This window comes from Marmota monax, unplaced genomic scaffold (assembly GCF_021218885.2).
Source record: "Marmota monax isolate L192 unplaced genomic scaffold, Marmota_monax_Labrador192_F-V1.1 WCK01_AAM20220418_F8-fsc00052, whole genome shotgun sequence".
Lineage (NCBI taxonomy): Eukaryota > Metazoa > Chordata > Mammalia > Rodentia > Sciuridae > Marmota > Marmota monax.
In genome coordinates, this window is record NW_026693473.1 from 3,440,686 (window position 1) to 3,458,756 (window position 18,071).

Genomic DNA, 18,071 nt, shown 5'->3' on the forward strand with positions numbered 1-18,071 from the left:
CACAGCATCCCTCTCTTCAAACAATGTGGACACAGACTGACCAGGAACTTGAATGGTTGGGGAGAGGTATTGGAAGAAAAAGATAAAGGTAAATATGTGAAATATCATCTGGCTGCACAATCATTTTTTAGTATTTCCATAGGTTCTAGATGCCTTGCTCACCCAATTGTACCCATCCTCGACTCATCTACAAAAACAAATTAGAAGATTCATTCCTACTAATTCTGTTCTATTGTGGCTGTTCCCATGTAGAGTAAGATCACATGATAAAATCTTATGCAGCTGCTTAATGTCAAGGTGTAGAAAAATAAATGATTATGTTGACAATAAAAATAATGAAGGCAATATGAACTACACATCCCAATTTTATAAAATTCATGTGGCGGTCCTTCAGTATCCATGGGGGAATTGGTGCCAAGAACCCTGAGGACACCAAAATCTTCAAATGCTCAATCCCCTCATATAAGATTGCAAAGTTATATGCATATAACTTACATGCATCTTCCTCTATACATGTTTTTTATGTATTTTTATTGGTGTATTTCAGTTGTACATAATGGTGAGATTTGTTTTTATTTTTTTTTAATTTTTTAATATTTATTGTTTAGTTTTTGGTGGACACAACATCTTTGTTTGTATGTGGTGCTGAGGATCGAACCCGAGCCGCACACATGCCAGGTGAGCGCGGTACCGCTTGAGCCACATCCCCAGCCCCAAGAGATTTGTTTTTATATATTCATACATGACATAACAACATAATTTAGCCAGTATCATTCCCCAGTATTTTCTCTTTTCCTGCCCTTCTCCCTCCTCTTGGTTCCTTTGCTCTATTAGACTGATATATTTTCTATTTTTTTTAACTGGGGATTGAACCCAGGGGCACCTTACCTCTGCCCCTGTTTTGAGACAGGGTCTTGCTAAGTTGCTTAGGGGCTAAGTTGCTGATATTGGCCTTAAACTTGAACTCCTCCTACCTCAGCCTCCCTAGTTGCTGGGATTACAGGTATGTACCACCACCCCCAGCTACATTTCAATTTTTGTGAGATTCCCCACCCCTCTTTCTTTTCCTTTTTCATCTTTAGCTAGACTTTCAACTGAAAATTTATTTGATTTATTGTGTCTTTCATTTCTAAGAGTTGTGTTTGGTTCTTTTCCAATATTTATATCTCTTTATTGAATTTATCATTCATATTCTGTGTTAATTTCCTTAATTCATTAAGTTGTTTTACTGTGTTCTCTTGGAATTCATTGATCATTTTATAATCACTTTTGAATTCTTTATCTGATTTTTCATCTACATCAATATCTTTGGGGTCAGTTGCTGGTAAATTATGAGCCTTAGGAGGCATTGTGTTACCTTGTATTCCTGTGTTGGGTTTTATGTATCACTTGGGATAAATGTCTCTTCTACTAATGGGATTATTAATAATTTTTATTTTCTTTCCATATTTTTAAATATTTCTACAATGTATTTATTACTTTATAGTCAGAAAAAAATGTTATTTTAAAAGCTAAAAGCATTTATTGAGGTTATGATTGTTGCACTATGTATATACTGTACCTCAATAAAAAGAATTTTAAGAAACAAGAGGAAGAATCTTCAACATCAAGGACAATTAAGAAATAAACATCTTTGGCGATCATCTCACACTTTGGTTGGGCTTCTTTGTTCACCAAATAATTCTTTTGTGCTAATTAAATTTCTTGGTTGTCTTGTGGCAAATGTGCTTAACACAGCATCTTGCAAATCACATGTATATTCACTTTGGATCCTAAAAAGACACTGTTCAACAATCATACTGTCCCCTCCAAGCAATTAACCTAAATTTGTCATTCAGGTGTGTGTCCTGGTTATTGTTTTTATGAGTCATCAATAACCTGTTGGATAAAAATCCGGTTTGACTATTTGTCTTAGACTTCACAGTGCCCAACTCAACCCTCTGTCTCCTGGCTCACCTTCCATTTTTTTTTTTCCTTGGGAAACCAAACAGCTCCACTTTCTTGCAAAGGTTTCAGGTCAGATAAAGTAGAGTCATGTTCTCAGAATAATAAACGGTCCTGGTCCCAAGCATAACTGGTGAAGAATTAGAAATGTGAAGCTTAAGAACTCTCCTGTTATTGCTGCATTGGGGCTTGATTTTACTTAGAACCACATACCCTTGAGATGTTGTACTCAGTTCTCTTTAGCTCCATTTGGAGTTACAAAACGGTTTGTATCAATCCAGTGGTGCTGTCGTCTGTTGGTGTGGGGGATGCCATGTAACCAGAATAGCAAAGGGAGGTACTTCTGCAATTTGTAATTGTCACCTGGCTGATTTTTTTTTAACCAAAACTTGAGACGACACCCTGTGTCCCTAAGTTTAACAGACTTTTGGTTAACCTTAATTTAACCTTCAGGATTTTGACCACCCCAATTTATCCATTCATTCATTCATCTCTATGAATTTCCTGGGATATGTAAGACCCTACACTATACACTGTGGATGACATGTTGAACAAAACAGACATAGTATCTTCTGTGACAATAATTGGATCTGTGTTTTCAATAGAGATAAGGAAAAAACTTGAAAAATAAACAATCAAAAATTTTAAAAAGCAAAGTAACAATTCCGACCCACTGTGGTAAGAGCTGTAATAAGCCATTAGGATTACAAAGTGCCACGGGCATATCCCACAGAAGCACACAGATGTTGGGACATGCGGGATGTGCCCCAGGGGAAATGATACCTTGGCTTAGACTAGGTACTAGTCTGCTAAAACTGTCACAACAAAGTACCAAAGACTGGGTGACTTAAACAGAAACCTATTTTATTAAACAACAGAAACTTATTTTCTGACAACTCTGGAGGTTGGCAGGCAGAGATCGAGGTGTTGCAGGGTTGGTTTCTTCTGCAGCCTCTGTCCTTGCCTTATCACCCCTCTGCTCCCTGTGTCCTCACATGGTCTTCCCCTGGTGTATTGGTGCCCTGATTTCCTCTTCTTTTTTTTTTCCACGTCAGACGGGTAATGTGCCCATGTCGTAACAAGGTTTAGAGGGAGGCACATCTCACACAATAGTGTGAACACCCAATCATCACGCGTATGAACCCAAGGATCTGATTTCCTCTTCTTGGGTGGACATCAGTCATATTGTATTAAGGTCCACCCTAACGGTCTCATTTTAATTTAATCACCTCTTTTAAGACCCCCACCTCCAAATACAGCCCCACTCTGAGGGGGCAAGGGCTTTGGGGGACACAATTCAGCCATAATAGGCCTAAAGGAGAAAAAAAAAGCACCCGCCAAGCAAATGGAAGCTCAGGGAAGTGTTCCACTATGAGCTAGAGGCAAGGGGAGAGAGCCCCAGAAGAACTTGACAGGAGCCAAATCAGAAAGGGTTTGTTGCTGCATTAAAGAGTGAGAACTGTGTCCTAAGCATTTTAATTTAGAAAACGATATGATCAGATTTGCTTTTGAGAAGGAATATTTGGGATTGTTGTGTGAAGAATGAATTGAAGAGGGGAAAGGCCGAAGGGAAGGCCAAGGGAAGCTCTTGCTTTTATTCAAGGGAGAGAGAACCCTGGCCTGAACCTAGGACATGCAGGACAGACTGAGAGAAGGGCATGGAACTACTTTCTTCAATATCTGGAACGAAAGAAAATGGAAAGGCTTTACCAGTTTCCAGAATTTCCTTCCCAATGATGACTTGTGTTCAATTGCAGGTTGTTCCCAACTGTCCCAAACATGACACGTTTGGGGAGGAAGGGCTTAACTTTTTTAGATTATATAATAATTGTAAATTGTTCTGCTTCCTATTACACGCCACACATGTCAAATGAAGTTAACCTGGTATTTGCAAAAAATATAAAATCATTTCATAAATATTTATTTATCTTCTGTAGCTTCTGCTTATTTATTTTTTTAAAATACCATTGGTTTGGGTACATGAATGTGGCCCAAATTTCTGGCTTATCCAGAAACATTTCTTAAACCTTCTCTACCTTGATTTCCTCATTTTCTGAAAATAAAGTGGCATTATAACTTAGGATCAAAGTTATCATGAAGAATTAAATAAAATATAAATACTGGGAAGAAGAAGAAGAGGAGGAGGAGGGGGAGGAGGAGGAAGAGGAGAATGGGGAGGGGAGGGGGAAGCAGGAGGGAGGGGAAGGGAGGAGGAAGAGCTGATGTAACTAACAAGAGGTGGTGGTTACTGGACCAGGAAAGGAAGAGTGGAGACCACTCTTCCATGTGACTTAGGAAGTGGGTGGAACAAGACACACAACATGGAAGGAGGCCAAGAAGAAGTGTGGAAAAAGATGAGGAGTCTTTCAGTAGAAGACCCTGCAACAGAGAGAGCACCCAACATTGCCTCTTAAGATCACATTTTATATTAAGGAAGGAAAGAAGGAAAAAGTACTTAGATATTTTTTAGCCTGGTTTGGTTATAAGGAGACATTTTATCTCATCAATTTCAAATTAATTCAAAACTTCAAATACATTCTTCTGTCCTGTCTTATTCCATTCCTTCTTTGCATTTTTAGATCCTTCAAGACGCAACTGAGGATGCAAAATGTGAGGATAACTGCTGTAGTTTCAAGATATCTACAAATGAAAATATGACTAGTTTTGATTTTTGCAAATATATATATATATATATATATATATATATATATATATATATATATATATGCTACACACACACATACACACACACACACCACAATCCATACCTTTTCTGAATCAATACATTCATTTTCCATGTAATTTTCACAACTCTGTGGATATTTTTATTTCCATTTTACAGACCAGAAAACCAGTGCTGTGAAAGGTGAAATAACTTGCCCAGGGTTACATGGCCACATAGCACCTTGAACTCAGCCATCTCCAACTACAAAGCCCATGCTATTAACTACAGTGCTATATACCTGCAGCAAGCCCTTTCTTAGGACCAGAAATGAATTTAAACCTATCCCATAAAAATTTTCTTTCTCTGTGTGCATATACTGAGGATTAAAGCCAGGGCCTCATGAATGCTAAACATGGGTTCTTCTTGCCTTTTTCATATCTCTTTTACTCAAAAACAACTAAGTTTCCTTAGGAAAAACATCCAACAAGCTTGAGATCCATTTTTAATACAATGTGAATAATGCTCTGGAGTCGTGCAACCTAGCAGCCCTATAACTGTGCTGGTTTGGATCAAATACCAGGCTGTAGGCTTAAATTCACAATAGTAGACTGGTTACAAATACCTCACTATAAGGACAACTAAATCAAACTGCCAAAGCATTTGCACCAGCCCTTGGCCAGCATGCAGAGAAACCGGAGCCCAGATGATCATCAGGGAACATAATAACCTTGATCTCCTAGCTTCCCAGTGTTTCCTTTATTTTGTAGTTTTAAGAGAAGACCATTTAAACTCGTAGCTAAGTCTTATTTTCCGTCTTTCAATTAACAAGCACTGTGAACCTTAGCTGATTCTGTTTCTTCAACTGTGAAACAGAAAACTTGACCTTGACATGCTCATCCAGTGACCTTCAAGGACTCCAGAAGTCCAAATGGGGTAGCTGTCACTTTCTCCCGGAAGGAAGTTGTGAGGTCTATGAATTTGCTCACATATTTTCTGGGCAGCTGTTGTGTTTTATAATTTAGGAAATACAATACGATGTGCTTGATAAGCAGCAGATATGATAGCTCACAGGTAAGACAACAGCCTCTGCCAAGGAGGAGACTACAATCAGACCCTGAGAAAATGAACAGAAAGCATACATGCAACATGAGTAATAGGAATAGGTAGTGCAAACCCAGAGCTGAGGGGGACCAGAAAAGGCTCTGCTTTTTGAAAGCAGGACTAGATGTAGATTGATGGAGAGAAAGAAGTGTGACATTCTTATCGAGCGGTAGGTATTGTACGTACAAGGGGATGGAAGCAAAAGTGAATCTGAGGCAACATCTTTTTTTTTTTAAGTGTATGAGAATGAGTTTGGCTTTCAGGAGGAACTAGAAAGATGGGGCCCAGCTAGGAGGCATGAGCAATAAGCAAGTCATGGTGTGAAAGATGGATGGGACGGTACCTGTGAAACCAGCAAGGAAGGGCGAATCAAAAGGCCTTGTGAAATCTCAACTCTTAACATGTTTGAGCAATTCCTGGCAAGATTGCCCCTGGGTTTCTGTGCAATTAATTTCAAGTTGGAGGCTTCAGCATCTCAGAAATATTATGCCAAGACTTCCTTTATTCTTTCAATGTAAGGTTTGGGTTGTTAATACTCCATGTCAGTCTTTAGAAGGCCTTGTCTAAAAAATGCAATGTTTCCAGAGAACACTGGATACAAAATGAGAGAAGTTATAAAATTTAATTCTGTCTTTATTTTTCCTCAGGTGGTTGGGTCAGTGCAGGGCAAAAGGAATATCAGAAAGGTTAAAATGGAAATGGCACACACATTCTACAAGCTGTGGAGAAATATCAGCTTGCACCTTTAAAAATGTGTTTATTTTATTTTAATTGACATATAATAATTGTACATATTTCTGGGGATACCTTGCTTTTGATTGACAAAATGATGGTCCTGTTGCCACCATCTGTCCCCTGTTGATTAAATAGCTTCATCTACCTTGGTACAGAATCCTTGGTACAGTTAGGATTGGGAGCAGGGCATTGGGCTAGGACAAACAGTTTAATGACTGGCACATTAATGGTCCCATTGTAGTATATGCTGGATATACCACAACAAAAATCCAGAATCAACCTGTGTCTATCTCAATTTGAATAGATCATATTGCCAACACCTGCCTCAGCATTTGCCATGGATTTCTTTCATGTATTTTCTCTTTGTAGAAATGGCTTCCACTAACAATAGACTGGTCTTCCAGATTTCTACTTTCTCACCTCCCGGCTGCCTCTATAAGCTTGGGACACGAACATTTGAAGCTACTGGGCTTCCAAATTTAATGCACACAAAAATCACCAAGAGAGAGCTTTCTGATTTTTTGAAATGCAGATTCTAGGGCCTGCTCTTAACAGTACTTCTACTTTAATAAACCTGGGATAGGGTTCAGGAATCTGCATTGAACTGGCATCCCAAGTAATTCTGGTGTAGATGGTCCCCAGACCACATTACCAGAGCACTTTTAAGTTCATCCAGCAACATAATTGATTCACGTCAAAGCCAAACTCATAAATGAACATTTATCAAGAAGACTTGAGAGGATTTGCCCAATGTTCACACGTAAGTGTTTGGCCTGTTCTTCCTAGAGCTTAAGCTGACACAGAACCATGCTGGGAGGTGCCTATGACACACTGTGAATGTCTGGAAGAGAGAATTTTCTTCTTAGGAACAGGAGCAACAACGTAGCTTGCATAATTATTACTCCACCCTGGCATTTTTTATTAGTCATGAAAATTGACTGTGCCAGCTTCAGTATTGTCAGGTTGCTTGATGAGTATCCCGGGTGAGTGGATTCCTTGTTCTGCCCTCAAAGAGCAAAAACACAACTCAGTTCACAGACCACACTACTGAGCCAAGGTTTGAATGGCCCCTGAGTGCCCAGAAGTATCTCTGCCTTATTTTCAGAGTTCCCCCCGACCAGTGGCATTATTGATACTACAGATTCCTTTGTCCTGTGGAGAAGAAGAAGGGAAATAATTGCTGCTACACTCATGCCAACCTAAATAACAAACAGAAAGATTCTCCAAAGATTAATAAGGTAGTAGTTTTGCTGTGGGAATGCCATAGTATACTTCATGCATATTCAAGGAGGTTTGGGCAAGAGGGTGTTTTTAAAGGCAAAATGGAAAGAATTACATAAGTTATTTTGAAACAATAATCCTTGGCTATAAGGATCAATAACAAGAGTGGTGTTAGTCAGGGTTAGACAGGCAGTTGTTGGGTAGACCTCCCTGCAGAAGTATTTTCTGGGTGAGGCTGCAGTGGCCTTTGTGCAAGGTTGTGGTTCTGGCAAAGTCTTCTGGGAATAATTATACTTTATCAGGCATAAGCATGAGATCCCACCCTTTGTAGCCTCCCAGCTTTGTTTATTTCTTTGTTTAGGGTTTGACAGAAGTGACTCCATTTTGATTCTGACAGCTTTCACACTTTGAAGGAAGAAAAGCTATGGGTTGTTGACATTTTTACTCTTGAAAGATGTGTTTGATACCTTACTTCTACAGATTTCCCAACTACGTTCCCATACCTTCGTCTTCTGGGACTCATTCATTGTCCGAGGCACAGCCCCAAGACTTCTTTGCTTTAGCTGTGTTACTCCTGTTCTCAGTCTCAGCACATCTGCACAAGCCTCGTTGAATTTAGCCAAATCTGGGACCATAAAAGCAGTTGTGAGTTAAATGACCTCTTGACATCCTAATCCCAGCCTTCCTCCCCTTAGTGTTCTCCACCCCAAACTCACTGCAAGGTTCTAACCTCTAACTGACAGAGGCTCATAACTCGCTTGGGGAGAGTTTCTTGGAGTCTCACTGCCTGCCCATTATTGGCAACCCCAGTGAAAACCAGAGCCCTCTGCAGTCAGAAAAATTCTTTCTTTTTCTTGCCTTGACTACAATCTTTGTTATTTTCTACAATAGGAAGGTTTGTCTTGCAGTTTCAAGAATTTCCCATGATCAAAAAAAGTCAAAACTGTCCAGGAAATTCCAAGTGGCTAAATGCCATGAGCTCAATTATCAAGATGTGATTGGCTGAGAGACATAAGTTCATGTGTATATTATATTTTAAGAAAAATAACTACCAGTTCAATGAAGGAGAATCATTCAACAAGATTTAATGTACAGACCAATCTCTAAATTGTGTGTTTGAATAGGGTAATCAAGAAAAAATTTTAAGTAAATGTAAATATCTGGGAATGACTAGATATATTTTTTGTTAAGCTCTCAACTCTTCTATGGAACTCCTTAACCCAACATTGTTTTCCCACATTATAAAACTATCTCCTCCCTTGTTCAACAACTTCTAAATTGTCAGATTGGCCAACTTTAGAATGTGGAAATGAAGCACCTCCTTGGAGTACGTGGAAGTAGAATTAGATGCCTGTGGTTTAACAAAGTCAGAACAAGTTTTTGAATCAAGGAAACACCTACCGCACATGAAAAATGGTGAAGTGATCACCTACCCAGGGCAATTCATACAAACAAATGAACTTCTCAAATCATATTTACTTACCTCATGCATAAAATTTCACCATCGTATTTCTTCATGGCAAAGCATTTACTTCAGGCAAAATATAAATATCCATGGGATTTTTCATTTGTGTCATGTTGTGAAAGATTTGCAGATTCTTTCCTAAGCATCAATGTTAATTGATGAGCTTGGTGACACCTAAGGGAACTGGGGAAGATAGAAATCTGACAGCCTTCCAACTTTGTCTTCAACAGTCCCCAAATCTATACCTGGTTACAAGCCTAGAATGTAATGCCTTCACCCATAGAAGAACTATATCCGCAATGGCAATGTGTTCTCAGGTGTCCATGAAGGACAAATGTAGGAACTATATGCTATTTCCTTCCACATGCCTTACTCTCGGTCTAGGTTTCCTTGGCAAGAGCCTTGAAATTTGCCTTCTTTCCCCTTTTTCTCTTGGCTTATCAGGCCCTGACAGGGGAGAGGAAAGATACTTAATAGTACTAAGTAAGTAGAGCTACACTTATATAGTTAATTTATTTTTAACAAAGGCATTGATAAAATTCAATACAAGCCAGGCACAGTGGACCTGTCTGTAATCCCAGTGGCTTGGGAGGCTGAGGTAGGAGGATGGCGAGTTCAAAGCCAGCCTCAGCAACAGTGAGGTGATAAGCAATTCAGTGAGACCCTGTCTGTAAATAAAATACAAAATAGGGCTGGGGATGTGGCTCAGTGGTCAACTGCTCCTGAGCTTAATCCCTGGTATCCCCCCAAAAAATTCAATATGAAAGAAAAGATTTTGTTTTGTTTTGTTTTGTATTTTTCAGTAATGTTGGAGCAAGTAGCTATCTGTAAGGAAAAGAAAGAAAAAAAAAACTTGACTTCGCTAGTCCCACATTCCAACCTACACAACATACAGAAATAAATTCAAGATGGGTCATGTATTTAAATGTAAAGGGAAGGCAATTTTGTGTGTGTGTATGTGTATGCACGTGTATGTGTGGTGCTGGGGATTGATTCCAGGGTCTCAAACATGCTAGGTAAGCACTCTACCACTGAGCTAATCCCCAAACTGGTAGATATCTTTAAAAATATGTCATAGGCACTAACTGTAAGAAAAAAAAATGCATTTCATCAAAATTAGATATTTTCACTCATCAAAAAATACTCATTATGGGGCTGGGGTTGTGGCTCAGCAGTAGAGCACTCGTCTCGCATATGTGAGGCCCTGGGTTCAAGCCTCAGCACCACATAAAGATAAATAAAATAAAGGTATCATGTCCACCTACAACTAAAAAAAATGTATTAAAAAATACCCATTATGAAAGTGAAAAGGCAAACCACAGCCTGAAAGAAAACATTATATATACAAACTGTGTTAGTCAGTTTTCTATCACTGTGATAAAACACCTGAAATAATCAACTTAAAAGGAGGAAAGGTTTATTTTGGCTCATGGTTTCTGAGGTTTTAATCTGTGGTCCTTTGGCCTTGTTGCTTTGGGCCATTGGCTGCACAGTGCATCATAGTGGAAACACATGATGGAAGAGGCATATTCACCTCATGGAAGCTAGGAAACAAAGAGAAGAGGAGGTGCCAGGGTTCCAATATCCCCTTCAAGAGCATTCCCATAATAACCTGACTTCCTTCCACTAGACCCTACCTCCTAATGGTCCCACTGCCACCAAGTAACACTGTGGGGTGGAGACCAAGTCTTCAACACATGTGCCTTCAGGGGAACATTCAAGATCTAAACTATAACACCCACACATACTCACAAAACCTGACAAGATCTCATACTAGAATATATACAGAACTTTCCCGTAGTATGGTCACCCCTTGGTATCATCAGGCAATTGGTTCCAGGAACCCTGAGGAGCCAAAATCTGTTGATGCTTATGGTGTAGTATTCGCAGGTGACTTCAGCAACCTCAGCACATCCGTCCACACATTTAAATCATCTCTGGATTCTTGATAATACCTAATATGATACAAATATTATGTAAATAGTTCTCATACTGTATTGTTTATGGAATAAGAACCCCCAAAAGTTTAGTATAAAAGCATTTTTTCTTGAATATTTTCCATCTGTGGTTGGTTGAATCCATGGAAGTGAAACCTGCGGATATGGGGAGACGACTGCATAGAAAAAGGGGGAAGTGGGCCAAAGACTCGATAGTTACTCTGTAAAAGAAAAGATCCAAACAGTCAATAAACACATGAAAGGTGCCAAAACTTATTACTCACCAGGAAAATGCAAATTAAAACCACAGTGAGACACCATATACTCACAAGAATGGCTAAAATCAAAAAGACTGACAATACCAAGCGTTGAGGAGGATGAGACAACAAGAACCCTCAGTATTGTAAATGGAGTTAAAATGGTACGGTCACACTGGGTCGACAGTTTCTAATAAAGTCAAATAAGCACCTTTTCTATATCCCTGGGTTTCCACTGCTGGGTAGATACCAAAGAGAAATGACTTCATAGCAGGTTTATTCAAAATAGCCGAAAAATGGAAATAACCCAAATGCCCATCAGTAGGATATTGACTAAAAATATCATGTTCCCACACTAAAATACTTCATAGTGGGTAAAAAAAAAAATTGTTGATAAATCCCAACAAGAACAAATTGAAAAGGATATGCTGAACATATGAGAGTATGATTCCACTTATGCAACATTTTACAGCAGATGAAAACTAGTGGTTGGGCAGATGGGCGGATCATATTGACTGGGAAGGGTCCTAAAGGGTCTTCCTGGGATGTAGGATATGCACTACAATTTATTACATGGGTACAAACAACTGCCAGAACTTAGGCACATACCACTGACCTGTGCACTTATACTCTGTGCATTTTAACACACAGAAACCATGCTTCAAAATTGAAAAAAGGAACAAAAATTCTCATGCAGAATCCCAAATCCTGTATAACGCAGACAAGAACTAGGAACTACCTGGCACAGAGATCTAGGTAGGCTACCTTCTCCCAGTATGCCTGGCCCACTACAGAGTTGGGCTGAGCTCTGAGGGCTCTCTCTCTCAGTTCCCTTGTCTTCTCTCTGGTTTGCTCCGTGTCATTTCAGACATGAACCTCAGTGCCAACCTTCACCCCACTCAAAAACAACAACAACAAACTCCGAAGCAGTCAGCATGTTCACTCAACTCCCTGCAAGTATGGAGTCACAAGGAAGGGTCTCCCAGAGTGTCCAGTGGCCCTCCTGACACCCACCTAGCTGCACCATCTCTCCTTTCTCTGAATGCAGAACAAAAACACTTTGTTCAAGGTGAGAAGTGAGCCTAACAGAGTCACAGGGTTTCAGTTTCCACCCTGAAAAGCTAATAAGAAAATTAATTTGTAAGAATAGAGAGCTCCCCCTGTGGGAATTCTGGGACATTTTTCGGCTATTTTGAAAAAACCTGCTATGAAGTCATTTCTCTTTGGTATCTACCCAGCAGTGGAAACCGGCAAGCCACTTGGCTCCAGTTTTGAAGCAGAGCCCCTTTGGCTAATTACTGTTTTTCCTTTCCCCATTTCCTCTTACCCTTTTCCTCCAGCCCCAGGGGAGCTCTTTACAGTCCCTGAGGGCAATTGAAAACCACTGCACTGAGCTTTTGCAGAGAAGAGAGCTATAACAACAACAACAACAAAAAGTCTGGGGATATAGCTCAGTGGGAGAGTGCTTGATTAGCATGCAGAAGTCCTGGGTTCTATCCCCAGTAGAAGAAAGGAAGAAAGGAAGGAAGGGGAGGGGGGGAAATTTCTCTAAAATGCAAACATACACCTACCATAACCCAGCCATTCCACTCTTAGGTATTTATCCAAGAAATAAAACCATATAAAGCCTTGTCTTATGAACAGACTATGGTATATCCATTCAACAAAATACTACTCAACACAATAAAGATATGAATTATGAATACACACAACATGGATGAATCTGAAAATTATTATGTCCATTAAAAGTAGCCATAAAAAAGTACAAACAGGGCTGGGGATGTGGCTCATGCGGTAGTGCGCTCTCCTGGCATGCGCGCAGCGGTGGTTTCAATCCTCAGCACCACATAAAAATAAAATAAAGATGTTGTGTTCACTGAAAACTAAAAACTAAATATTAAAAAATTCTCTCTCTCTTTCTCTCTCTCTCTCTCTCTCTCTCTCTCTCTCTCTCTCTAAAAAAAGTACAAATAGTATGATTCTATTTATATGAAATGGACATAGTGACAGAAAGTAGATTAGTGTGCTCAGGGATGGGGAGTGTGGAGAGGTATTGGAGAGGAATTATAAAAGCACATGGAGGAATTTTTAGTAAGGATTGTGGTATTACAAATGTGTATATACACACATACATATAAACATATCAAAAGTTACCAGAGTAAACATTTTTTAAATTAAACATTTTAAATAGGTACAATTTTTTGTGTCAGTTATACCTCAAAAAAGCTGTTAAATTTTTCAAAAATATTTAAAAGAGAAACTCAGAACTGAAAAACAATCAATCATTCTTCAAGCCTAGCTCTGCCACCTGCTCTCTCAACTCATGCTATTTCTCATAACTGTAGGCACTGTTCATGTGTTCCTCTTCCTCTGTGAACTGTGAGATCCTTCTGAACAAGGAGAGGAAAGAAAACATCAACAATGTGTTTACTCAATGATGATGTTTCCTGCATAAGACAGACACCTTCTGGGTTAAGTGGGCATGCAGGAGCTGGCCTAGAAGTCCCCACTTGGGTGGCATTTCAGAAATGTCAACTCTGTACAACTGACCTATAAGCAAACTTGACTCACCAGTTAAAAACAAATTGCCTTTAATATATTCGTTGTTCCTTTTGAACGTCATAGTCAGTAGAGCTGAAATCATTCTCCTAACTCAGAATTTCCCAGGAGGATCCTACCTATGAGACAATGATCAGCACTTACTGGTCTGTTAATTCTCAAATGTGCTTATGCTTTGGAACTTCCCATCAGGTTCACGTGAATCTGCTCGTGGGAGCAGCAGCTCAGGGCTCTGCTCAGGAGGTGCCCAACGTCTAGTGCTGGATGATTGACCAAGCGGTTGTTTGAGTCCCATGGGAGTCTATTTTATGCTCAAAAATCAATCCAGGAGGACAGTTGCCCTTCTGCCCCACAGTACATACGCGGAACCAGACTTTTCTCTCAGCCACATCCTACGTTGCTGGTCATCACCCGTGGTCCTCTGGACAGGCCTGAGAGTACCACATAAGATGAATTCAGTTGACCTGGACTTCTGCCCAGCCTTGCCACTGACTAAATGTGAACTTGAGCAAAACTCTTTGTTCCTCTCTTGGCTTCAGAATCCTCATCTGGGGAAAAAAATAAAAGTTGGGGTAGGGGTTAGTCTTAATCAATTGGTTTACTTTTTTAAAAATGGAGGAACTACTAACCCTTAACTTATTTTTTATATAGAACCACAGTTTATCAAAAAATAAAAATAAAAATAAGAGCCGCTCCAGTTAAAGCAGGGGTCAGGAGCTAGAGCCTTATTTCTCTGTGTCTTCTGCTCTATCATGATCTTTTCCCAGGGGACCCTTGAGACATCTAACTCTCACTTTCCACATTAGATAAGGGTTCTGTTGGATAAACCCATAATCCATTCCAGATGGAGAGTTTGAGTGTGTGCCTTCATTTAATCAATACCTATTGATCATTACCAAAGTACTAGACATTGTGTCAGGCACCAGGGTAAGAATGGCGGAGGGTGGGGGGCGCTGGACTCCTCTCCCTCCCCCCCCCCCACACACACTTAAAGCTTAATGTAGAAGGAAAGTAAATAGGCAGTTATTTATTCATTCCCTAGATATTTATTGATTGTTTGAAATCTGCCAAGTGTTGTTCTAGGCTCAAGGCTCAAGGCTCTGGGCTCTGGGAATATAGCAGTTATTCCAGGCAACAAAGGGTAAAAAAATAACCAAAATAAAAGCACAGTTTGTGAATAGTGTCAGTAACAAAAAGATGACCCAATAAAGAGGTGGACAGTGGAAGAAGTCCTGGTAGCATGTAATATTTCTGCTGAGATATGATGGATAAGAACAATCTAGGGCCTGGAAGCTGCCCCTTCTCAGGGGTCATGATGGGCAGCAAAATGGCGTCTGCCAGCAGGGTGGTTCAGGTAGTCAAGCCACATACACCATTAATAAGATTCCCTGACCGAAGAGACCATCCTAAACCCAGTGTAACAGAAGCTTTCAACAGGGCTTCCATCTCACCTACCTGTAATGTCACAGCATTCTAAGGGGAGTAAATCACCAGATTTGTTGATGCGTCAGGGTCCACCAGACACTGCAGAAATAATAAAAACATTACGTCAGGGGTTGGGGTTGTGGCTCAGTGGTAGAGTGCTTGCCCAGCATGTGTGAGGCAGTGGGTTCAATTCTCAGCACTGCATATAAATAAAGAAAATAAAACCCATTGACAACTAAAAAAAATATTTTTAAAAAATTATCTCTGAAATATAGAAGGAAACCTGTATCTCAAGAAGAAATGGAATTTATCCAACCTGGAGGTCCAGAATAGTCTTTGTGGCTGCTGTTTGTCATCAGACAAAAGAATTGTCTTTACAATAAAGAACTTCCAAGACAAATGAAAAATTGTATATTAACCTTAATAAATATCCTGAAAAAAAAATTACACCTGTAATCCCAGCTGTTCGGGAGACTGAGACAGGAGGATTATGAGTTCAAAGCCAGCCTCAGCAAAGCAAGCACTAAGCAACTCAGTGAGACTCTGACTCTAAATAAAATACAAAATAAGGCTGGGGATGTGGTTCTGTGGTTGAATGCCTCTGAGTTCAATCCCCAGTACAAAAAAAAAAAAAGAAAAAGAAAAAAGAAAGAAAGAATCTGGGAAGGATCACTCCTGACTCAAAGAATATACAGGGCCCAGAGTCTGAGGTGGGGAAGAGTTTGGCCTGCCTCCTTGAATCCAGATGAGGGCAGTGCACAGAGATTGTTTTCAGGGGGAAAGTGTCATGGGACGAGTTTGAGGAATTAGGCAAAGATTGAAAATTCAGGGTCTTGTAGCACGTGATAAGAGGTTTAGATGTTTTGTTTTGTTTTTTTCTTAAAATGGTGAGACTATATTAAATGGAATTTATCCAACGGTAGCGCACCATCTAATTTATGCTACAAGATCTTGCTTTGGGAAGAACAAATGACACATAGTACTTTTCAACAAGGGTGGAATTGTCTTATGGATTGGATTTGGAAATAAGAAAAAAGCATGACTTTTGGATTGAGCAACTGCGTGCCTGGCAGTGCCCGTTACTGGAAAGCAGGAGACTGGGAAGGAGTGTTAATCGTGATGCAGAATGATGTCAACCTACAGCGATGACCAAGTACAGAAATGGTTCAGAGCCAAAGTCACTGCTTCCCATCCAGATCCTGATGACCTCAACGCACTGCAGTAGCGTGGTCTCCTGCCTCTCCCCACCATAGTCCTCCACATTGGTTTTCATCTTTAATATTTCATTAATACGTCATCCACCTCTCCTCCCTCTGCCAACCTCAGGTAGAACTGTGTCTTGGATCTTACTCCACTTATTCTCTTCTTTGTGCAGCAAACTATAGATAAACAAATGTTGGTGTTAAAAGTTTGTTGAAGATACAGTTAAAATTTTTGCCCAGTATAAACTAACAATTTATAAATTCCAACAAATCTTTTACAATTTGTAAACCTTAACAATTTAGAGTATAGGGGCAGATGGGGATCAGACCTTTTTCCCTTTTAGTTAGGATTATGTTCCTATAACAAAAGATAGGGTAGCAAGAGAAAAGCATAACCGATTTATTAAATCAAACTTTACATGACCCAGGAGCCTTTGAAATGAAGGCTCAGAGATCCAGGGAAAGTGGTCCATTTTTAGGCTTAGATTCAATGAAAAAAATGGACAGTTGTGCAGAAATGGGATTGGACAGAAAGGGTGTCATCTAAAGGTTAACAGACAGAAGGAGGAAACCCAGCCAGGCCGCTGTTCAGATTCTTCTTAGTCTGTCTGTACAGCATTCCTTCCTCCCTGGTCTCAGGCAGGACCTCTTCTGGAATGAGAGTCTTGGGATTTACTATCAAATAAGGTAGATCAGAGAGTTTATTTAAGGCCAGCTCTTATGCAGAAAGGCAGGGAAGGTTAGAACAATGTTTCCAGGCCTTGTGAATGTCTTTAGGAAAAAGGGCTTCAAGTGTCCAGGACCCACATTGGGGAAGAGGAATTTTTCATTTTTCATGGCCTGCTTTGGGGGAAGAGCAGGAGAAAGAAGGGCAAGAGAAGGTCAGAAAAAGACTTTGTTTCTGAGACACTTCCAATGCCTTTCATTCAAAGTCCTCAGCATGCTAAAGCACTGTACTTTGGGCTATTATTTTCTCTTTTTTGCAGACCTGGGAAAATCGAACTCAGGGCCTCAAGTATGCCAGGCAAGCACTGTAACACTGAGCTACATCCCCAGCCCTGAGACATCATTTCCTAAGCCCCAACATTAACAAAGAAATTTATAAGAACTAAGCCTGCTATTATAATTCCATTTAATTGAATATATAATTTTGCATTTTTGCAATAATAAATTATTTCACAAAAGCAATAATAATTTGATGCATCCATAACTGTTGTAGGGAGATTTAGGAAATTCAAATTAATCAAGATTTTTGTAGGAAAAAAGTGATTTTGTGAGAAAATAACTAGGCTCAAGTCTTAATCCCACTAAAGTGTTTATCGAGCAAAGTATTTTATCAAGAAAGCAGATTTCTGGGGCTGGGGATGTGGCTCAAGCGGTAGTGCACTCGCCTGGCATGCGTGTAGCCCGGGTTCGATCCTCAGCAACACATACAAACAAAGATATTGTGTCCGCCGAAAAGTAAAAAATAAATATCAAAAAATTCTCTCTCTCTCTCTCTCTATCAAAAAAAAAAAAAAGATTTCTTCTCAGAAAAAAAATTATTAAATACGTAATTCA

General features: G+C 39.7%; 1 long non-coding RNA gene, 1 other non-coding gene and 1 pseudogene across 2 annotated transcripts; 1 reads left to right on the forward strand and 2 right to left on the reverse strand.

Annotated features, from left to right (window-relative positions):
• Window positions 1-2,993: 2,993 nt before the first annotated feature.
• On the reverse strand, window positions 2,994-3,095 carry LOC124101898 (small nucleolar RNA U13). Its single transcript, XR_006854738.1, has one exon. It is a non-coding gene; the product is annotated as a small nucleolar RNA U13 (small nucleolar RNA).
• A 3,177-nt stretch (window positions 3,096-6,272) lies between these two features.
• LOC124101865 (uncharacterized) lies at window positions 6,273-11,144 on the reverse strand. The gene is made up of 3 exons (XR_006854719.2): window positions 9,150-11,144; window positions 8,170-8,291; window positions 6,273-7,597 (listed from the first exon to the last, which is right to left on the reverse strand). It is a non-coding gene; the product is annotated as an uncharacterized LOC124101865 (long non-coding RNA).
• A 4,052-nt stretch (window positions 11,145-15,196) lies between these two features.
• LOC131424667 (alpha-ketoglutarate dehydrogenase component 4-like) lies at window positions 15,197-15,710 on the forward strand (annotated as a pseudogene).
• The last annotated feature ends 2,361 nt before the right edge of the window (window positions 15,711-18,071 follow it).